This window comes from Sminthopsis crassicaudata, chromosome 5 (genome assembly GCF_048593235.1).
Source record: "Sminthopsis crassicaudata isolate SCR6 chromosome 5, ASM4859323v1, whole genome shotgun sequence".
NCBI classification, from domain to species: domain Eukaryota; kingdom Metazoa; phylum Chordata; class Mammalia; order Dasyuromorphia; family Dasyuridae; genus Sminthopsis; species Sminthopsis crassicaudata.
The window spans coordinates 228,290,468-228,299,036 of record NC_133621.1 but is presented as its reverse complement, the minus strand read 5'-3'; positions in this window follow the sequence as shown (position 1 = coordinate 228,299,036).

The following is an 8,569-nucleotide window of genomic DNA, read 5'->3' as shown; positions in this document are numbered from 1 at the left end:
TAGTAAAAATTATTTGATAAATGCTGATTGAACTGGATTAGGTAGGAATGAATTGAATTAAATTTTTTAAATCTCCAGTACTTCAGCGATCATCTGCATTATAAGTGTTAAAGCTCCCTCTTTTTCCATTACAAAACTCTTCATAAGAAAAAAAAATCTTACAAAAATTAGGGGCAGCTAGGTAATGCAGTGGATAGAGCACCAGCCTTGAATTCAGGAGGATCCGAGTTCAAATCTGGTCTCAGACACTTAACACTTCCTAGCTGTGTGACCCTGGGCAAGTCACTTAACCCCAGCCTCAAAAAAAAAAAAAAAAAAAAAAAAAAAAAGTCTTACAAAACTCTTCATACTTAAGTGAGACTTAGAACTTTAGAATCTCTAAAGCCTCTTCTGACTGAAGTTCTTTGAGCCTAGGAGCCTGTGAGCAGCAGTCTAGTGCATGGAAACAACTTCCTTATACTGAGCTGTAATCTCCCTCCCTAGAACTTTCCTTACATCAGCAAGGAAGCCTTTACTGAATGGCTTCATCTGGAATTGAAAGCAACAAGGGAGTCAATTATCTGAGATAGAAGTATCTTGCCCTTGGTGGCCAAGCTTCTGAGGAGAAGCCTCTCCACTCTTGATGAAAATAATCCTCAGAAGACAGACCTACAGGACCCTGAAATAGAAACCTCTCCTGGATGGTAAAGCCTATCAGAACTTGTTCTTTATTGACAAAGAACCCAGGATCATTGAGGAACCCAGGATCAGCCACATCATGATGAGAGATTAAAAAAAAAAAAATGGAAAAAACAACAGTAATAACAAAAGTTGATATTTACATGACCCTTTGAGATTTGTAAAGTGTTTTATGTACATTATCTCATTTAATTCTAAAACAACCATATGAGATAGGTACTACAAGTAAAATTATCTCCTTGCTAATTATGTATAAGCAAAAAGAGCTCAAATGAATATGTCCAACAGAGGAAGAGAGAATGAGAAAACTGCCTAATTTCCTAAGATCTTTCTCCTTAGAGGCCTTAGGCAAGTCACTAACCCCTAGGGGCTTCAGTTTTCTCATCTATAAAATGAAGGCCTTAGACTACACCATCTTCAAGATAATATCTAGTTCTGAATTAATGATCTCATGTTTCCCTGTGTATTCAATGGTTGTTGTTGGGTTTTTTTATTTAATATTTTATTTTTCCCCAATTACATCTAAAAACAATTTTTAACATTTTTTTTAAATTTTGTTCCAAATTCTCTCCTCTCCTTCCCTCCTTTTCCTCATCTCTCCTTGATAAGCTAAGCAGTTTGCAGTAGGTTATATGTTGCACCCAGTGATTGTTAGGTCCCTATGGAAGAATGGTTCTACAATCTAGCCTGTACAGAGACACAAGGACAATTTTCCACATGACTTCTTCTGCTCAAGATAAAGTCCAGGATTCCTCTATTTTCATAAATCTTATTCCACAATCCTCTCTTCTAAGAAGCTTTCTTCATAAATCTTCATAATCTTATTCCACAATCCTCTCTTTTCTAAGAAGCTTTTCCTAAAATAACCCCACTCTTTCCTATCTTTCCTCCTCTCAATCCTGCCCTGTACAAATTCTACCACTCCTACTTCCACTTCCAGAACCCAGCAATGATTTCAGAGGTCCTATTTATCTACCTACCCATGTCTCCTTTCTTTCCCCTCATCTATAATCCTTACCTCCTCTTTTTGGTTTTAAATATGTATATCCTCTTACCCGAGGATGCTTCCTTCTGCTTCACTCTACCAATCTACATCTCTCATTTCATATGGGGAAGATTTCCATGACTTATAGCTGCCCAATTAGTGACTTAGCTCTGCTTTTAATCTTGCATCCCTTCAATGGTTCTAAATGTATTTGAACTTTGAAATATATCATGATATTTATCTGTATGTGCTCAATTCATGTTCCCTGACTAGATCATAAGCAACTTGAGAGTAAGGTCTAGGTCCTTTATTTCAAAAAGATTCATAGTTTGGAAAGTACTTTGGAAATCATCTAGTCCAACACTTTTACCAATGCATGTATCTTCTCTTCAGGCAACCCCAACAAACTGTAATCTAGCCTATGCTCCAGCACCACTGATGATGGGATACACTATTTCATGAAGTAATTCGCTCCTTTGTAGACTCAATTCCAGAAGAAGCAACCAGGAACAGCAGTTGAAAGTTCTAAAGAGGGAGATGATAATTCAGTATAAGGAAGATCTTTCTACTCACTAGACTAATTGCAGAATTACAGACTCAAAGAATCTCAGAGTTAGAAGGGACTTTAGATGTCATCTATCAATCTCCATCCTTTTACAGATGAAGAAACAGAATCCCAGAGAAATATAATTAGTAAGTAGGTAGGACTCTTGATTATGTTCTTTCCACTATACTGTGTCCAACCCTATGAAATGACAAGTCCATGATACTGTGGGTAATTCTGATGTTTAGAAGGTTCTTACTTATACTAACCATCTGCCTTCCTGTGATTTTCATTGATTGAGTATTACTCACATCTCTGAAATAAAACAATATATCTAAATAAAAATATATAAGTCATATTTACTCTGTCACTATTATCATCATCATTACTACCACTGTCACCACCAAAAGTGCCTAACATAGGGCATGCAATGAGTACTCAATCAATGCTGGTTGACAGAACTGCTGAGGTTAGAGAAATTCCCACCTCCCATCCCCAGGGCTTGTCATTCAACATAGGGGCATTGTTGAATGGGATGCAACAAATTGAGACTTTGGGAATGGGCATAAGTAGGTGTGGTGATAGTTTGAGGGATATTTTGAGAGAAGAGGTTGAGGAAAGGGATGGGGTGAGAAACATGCACTAGCAGGCCACCTCAACCCAACGGGGCCCAGCCTCGGGGTAGGGAGAAGGTAACAAACAAGGAACAGGGAGAAATGAAATTAGGGTGGAGTAGAGGGGAGTCAAAGACAAGAGCAGGGAGGGCCAGACTGGGGAAGGATGTTGAAAGCTGACAGCTAGAGGAGGAGGAGCTAAGACTTCTTATGTAAAGAAGGGGATGTCAGAACAGAGGCACAGAACTGGGGGGAGCACTCACCAGGAATGCAGAAAGAAAAGAAGCTTTGAAAGACTAATGAGGAAGGTGGAATAGGAGAGATAGACAGAGACAGATAGACAAACAGAAAGGCACACAAAGATAAACAGAAACAGAGAGAGAATCAAGAATGAAATGTAGAAATGGGAAGCATCTTTTTTTGCTTTAAAAAAAAAGGTTTATGCTGATTTAAGGATTGAGAAAAAGGTTATACTGAGATAAACTATTCACCAAGATTAAGTACCTCAATTTTGGGGGACAGATGTGCTTTGGGGATCAACAGAATGATTAGTGAAAGATGCAAGAGATGTCTTGGAAGTCTTGTGAACCTTCAGTTTAATATTGACAGAGTTTAGATCAAATCAAGCTTAGAGCCACCAAAGTTAGTATTATCAAGTTGAATTAATATCTGTTATCAGTGTTAAGGTTATTATGGTTATTAGTTAAGGATTATGATGAGTTGCAGTTAAGGTCCAATTCAATTCAATCAGCCCTTATTAGAGTGCCCTTTACATTCAAGGCACCACAGTAGATATTAAATTTGCAAAGGCAAAAATGAAAAACAACTCCTTATCTTAAGGAACTTAGGTCTGTGGAGGGATATCTATCTACTGTGAGGGAACAGATACAAGCAAATAAAAGACAATTTGATAAAGAACACTAACAAGTAAGGAGGTCAGGAAAAACTTCAGTAGAAGATGGCACTGAACCTTGAAGAAAGCTAAAGATTCTAAGAGGCAGAAGAAGGCAGAAAATCCAATCTAGGCACAGAGGTAAGAGCTGAGATGCCAACTATGGGAAACAGAAAGTAGAACAGTTTATTTAGAACAAAGGATTATAGATTTAGGGAGGAACCTTAGAGGTCATTGAGTTCCGGTATTTTACAGATCAGGAAACTGGGGCTGAAATAGAAGTCACAAGTGACTTGCTCAGGATCACACAGATAGTGTGTAAAGCAGTATTTGAACTCAGATTTTCCTAATTCCAAGATCACTGATTTATCCATTGCACCATCTAGATGCCTGTATTTGTTAGGATTACTCTCCGAGTCTGATTTGTTTCCTTCTAGGGTTTTAGCTAGAATTATTTTCTGGGCTGGCATTATATTATTTTCATGCTTCTAGTGCTTGATGAGAGAGAAAAGAAACATCTAAAAACTAGAATAACCAGTTGAAGATAAATGTAGGGAGGACTCAAGAAAATCCATAGATGTGATGGAAAGTCTGAAAATAAAAATTAATGAAGAAGATAAAATGAGTTGAGATGGTTTGACCATAAACTTTGAAAGCAGTGGAATAACTTTTCTATTTACAAGTCTTCACTTACTGGATCATCATCACCTTACTGTTCTACATCCCCATCTTAAAACAAATACAAATAAGAGCCAGAGGGAAACAGGATGCACTTGAGAAAACTCTTCTTTTCACAAGCAGGGCTGTTGCAGACTGAAACCAAAGAATGAAGGACTATGGAATAGATTCCCTGGACACCTTGGAGATCTGTCAGGATCTCACTAGCAAGTGAGATACTTTAATGGAAAGATGTGTTTGAAGTCTAGGTCATGGATTTGTTGACTTCTTTTTAGCAGTCTCTTTCTAGGCTTAAGATCAGGTCAGCAGGAATCGATTCATTTTGATGGTCCAGAGCCCAACTATCTGGGATCTTTGCCTCATCACTGACATAAACTTGTGTCTATTTCCTTCTCAGATTGAGAATTTGGTAATAGCAGAGAAGCAGCCAGCCTCACCAAACATTTATCGGTGGCTTGAACAGCAGACCAAGACCAAATGGTCACTCGTATGTATGACAAGATGAATTTTTAGAGGTTCTTCTTTCTACTTAGAAATATCACAGACAAGGAAGGGAAAATCTTGTCCAAGATTGTTGGACACATAACAAATTAACAAGGACTCCTCCCTCTAGAAATCACGTCTGAAGATAGAAATCTCTCTCAGTTGAGGAATTAATAGAATTAAAGGTAGAAATTCCCAGAGTGCCTCTCCCCAAAACAGCCTGACAGGGAGGTGCAATTGGCAAGCTCTGCCTTGGGACTCATGCTGCCCTGGGCACTGTCTGCCTCCCATATGAATTATGGGCTTGGCCTCTTGATGCTCTCTCTTGTAACATCTGTATTGGTTTATAAATGATGGAAGATGGTGGATGGCAACTCCAGTGCTCAACAGGAGCATTCCTTCTTTTCTTCTGGGGTCTCTTCCTTTTCACCGCTGAAGGAATCAAGAGGGGAATTCATTAACTCATACTGGATGATGGCAAAGTCTTCTAGCTAGCTTCTGCTTATTTACTATCAATCCTGCAGCTGCATGATAAATCACCTTCCTCAAATACTCTTACGATCCTATACCTCCCTTCCTCAGGACATTGTAATGTCTTCTTTCATATCTACCATTCCATGCAAGTTTCCCACTCCATTCCCTGATTATGGGGATCATGGGACTGAGTCTGAGAGGGAGCTTTAGAGATTATCTAAAGCCACTCATTTTACAGAAGTAACTGAGGCCCAAAAAAGCTAAGATCAAGACCACGTAGTAAGTTTGTAGTAAATTTGCAGGGTCAGGATTTTAATCCAACAATAATGAAATTTTGCACAAATTTGGAATTACACTGTTCAAATCCTCACTATGTTTCTGACTACCTGTGTAAGCTTAGTCAAATCATTTAACTTATCTGTGCCTCAGTTTTGTCATCTGTAAAAATAAAAAGGATGGATTTGTATAATCTCTAAATTCCTTTTTTTCAGCTCTAAATCTAACATTCTGAGGGTGCAGTGGATAAAGCACCAGCTCTGAAGTCAGGAGGGTCTGAGTTCAAATTTGATTCCAGATACTTAATACTTCCTAGCTGCGTGACCCTGGGCAAATAACTTAACCCCAATTGCCTCCACAATAAATAAATAAATAAATAAATCTTATAGTCCTATTAGCTTTTGATTCTAAATGCAGTGTGCTTTCAATTCCTGTCACATTGCCTCCAACTCTCTTAATTTTTCTATCTTCACTTAACCAAATTCAGTATTTAACACCCCTTCCAATGTACTTTGTACTCCATAGTAAGGTCAATCGGGTGTTACTGTCCGCTGGACTCCAAATTACCCACCATAATGGAGTTGGCAGGACATCAATTTCTAGGGCAGTCATGACACCTTATCTAAGAGCAGAGGGATGGTAAAATAAGCTTGGGTTAACTAATATACCTCCTCCCCACACTCCATCCCAGAGAAACAAAATAAGCATCTAACCTCATGTATTTTCAGAGTATTTAAATTAAAAAGATGGAACTTATTTTATGACTTTAGCCAATGCTTTTTTTCAAATCTGTTTCATCTCCATCTGTCATCCAATGCATGACTATTCACCTTCTACCAGAAACAATAAGATAGTGGCTTTGCCATACCTGAAGATGTTTACTGTGGAGAGCACAGGGGAAGATTCTGCACACTCTCTGCCCCTCTTCTCCACCACATTTGGAATGTTTTTGGATGGGGAGGGAGGCACCTCAGTAGTTGACTAAAAAAGGAAGGGTATAAAAGGATTCTCTATGCAGTTTCTGACTCTCTCCCTCACATCACTATGTGTCCTCTCTTTCCCCGACTACTTTCCTCTCTCCATCCAGGCACTCCCTTTTCTTGTTTGCTTGGGCTTTCTCCTCCTTCTTCTCAGCCTAAAGTTTGGTATTGCAAATAGTTTGGGCATTGATTGGTTGTCTCTTCCTCCACCCCTTCCTGGCCCCACCTTAACCAGATGTTGCTAACTTACCCTGGAGTCTGAAGCTGGAGCCAAGAAATACAGAGGGAAGTGGCTTAGGTAGAAATCGAAAATATTTTTTGTGATATAATAAAAAAATGTTCTAAAATTAGTCATCAAAAGAATAGCTTTCTAGTCCCAGACTTACTATCATCTCACTAAGAATCTCTAGAAAATTATTTGATCTCCCTTGGTCTGTTTCCTTAATGTAAAATAAATATAAAACACAGTGGAGAGAGACAATGGGGAAAGCCATGGATTTGAATTCAAAGGCCTCAAATCCCTCTCATAATAATGTCAACTTGTAGTAGTTAATCATTTAATCACTTAATCCTCTTCTGTAAAATGAGACAACTGCATTAAATATGGTCTCCAAGATCCCTTCAAGCTCTATGATTCCACAAACTGCTAAATTCACTTCAGATAATAATTATGCAAGCACTTTGAAATACATAAAGTATTAAACTGAAGAAAACGATTTTCATTGCTATTTTGGAGATGTTTGATTAGAATGCAGTTTTAATTTAAACTCTGTTCCATATCATGATTGAACTTAGTACAGCAGAAAATTCCAGCCTTAACTCTTGTTTTCTAGCTAACTTTGAGTAAACTCTCTGCTTAACCCAAATAGAACATAAAATTCCTTTCTCCTTTGACCCACCCTCACTTGTACTCCTATTCATTCCTTCATCCTGCCCATCCGTTCCATTTTCAAATCTTACTCCCACAGATCTGTTGCTGAGTCAGATGATACTCAGGGAGGCTAGGTAATTGAAAGTATGGTGAGGTGTGTCTGGGAATAAAGTATCTTATCGATATCAATTTTGTTTCTGTTTGGGGTGTACTCGGTACCCAAATTCTATTTAAATTGTCCCTCTGGAGAGAAAAATAGGTTGTGTCTTTCATCTGACTGCAAAATAATAGTATGGGCCAATATAATAGCTATAAGATATGGTATAAAAGGGGCTTTCCCCACCCCCAACTTCTCCCTTCTCAAACGTAGATAGTTACTTCTCTGAGAAGATGGATTTAAAAGTCCTTCAGTCCAGGAGCGTGCTGGAGCCAGTTTGAACCAGCTCTAAATTTTCAGTGAATGCACTGAAATGCTGAGAGACATGCTAAAAATCAGGGCTTGGTTTATTTTTTGTTAATTATCTAAACTTAAATCTTAGAGAATATATGTTAATACTTTTTTTTTTCTGGAAAACTGACTGACCAACCTCCTTACTCTTCAACTCACTGACTTTTCAATAGACACTACCCTTCCTTCCCTCCCCAAAACAACAGCTCCCCATTGTCACCTACATTTCACAGTGAGCTACCTTTGAACCTTTCTATTACCCATCCTTCCATCCAGCATCCCTTCCCACTTCTTCCTAGCCATTTCTGTTCTTCCTTTCTTTCCATAATCTGCATAAAAGCTCTCCTTCAGCCCAGTCTTTTCTAACTTCCCTCCCCAGGACTAAAATCTAAGAGTTTCATTCAGTTCTGTCTTTTTATGTATGTGTATGGCCTAAAACATACCCCATCTCTGATATCAGAAGCTCCCCAAAAGTGAAGACTACTTGTCTACCCTATCTTTGGATTATAGTAATCAGAGCAGGAGGGTTATATGCACCAAGGAAAATATTTCATAAGTGTTATTGACTATTCAACAATAGTTGAGACCATACTTGCAAGTGTTTCAGATCAAAAAGGGATACTTAGAAATGAAAAATACAGGGATC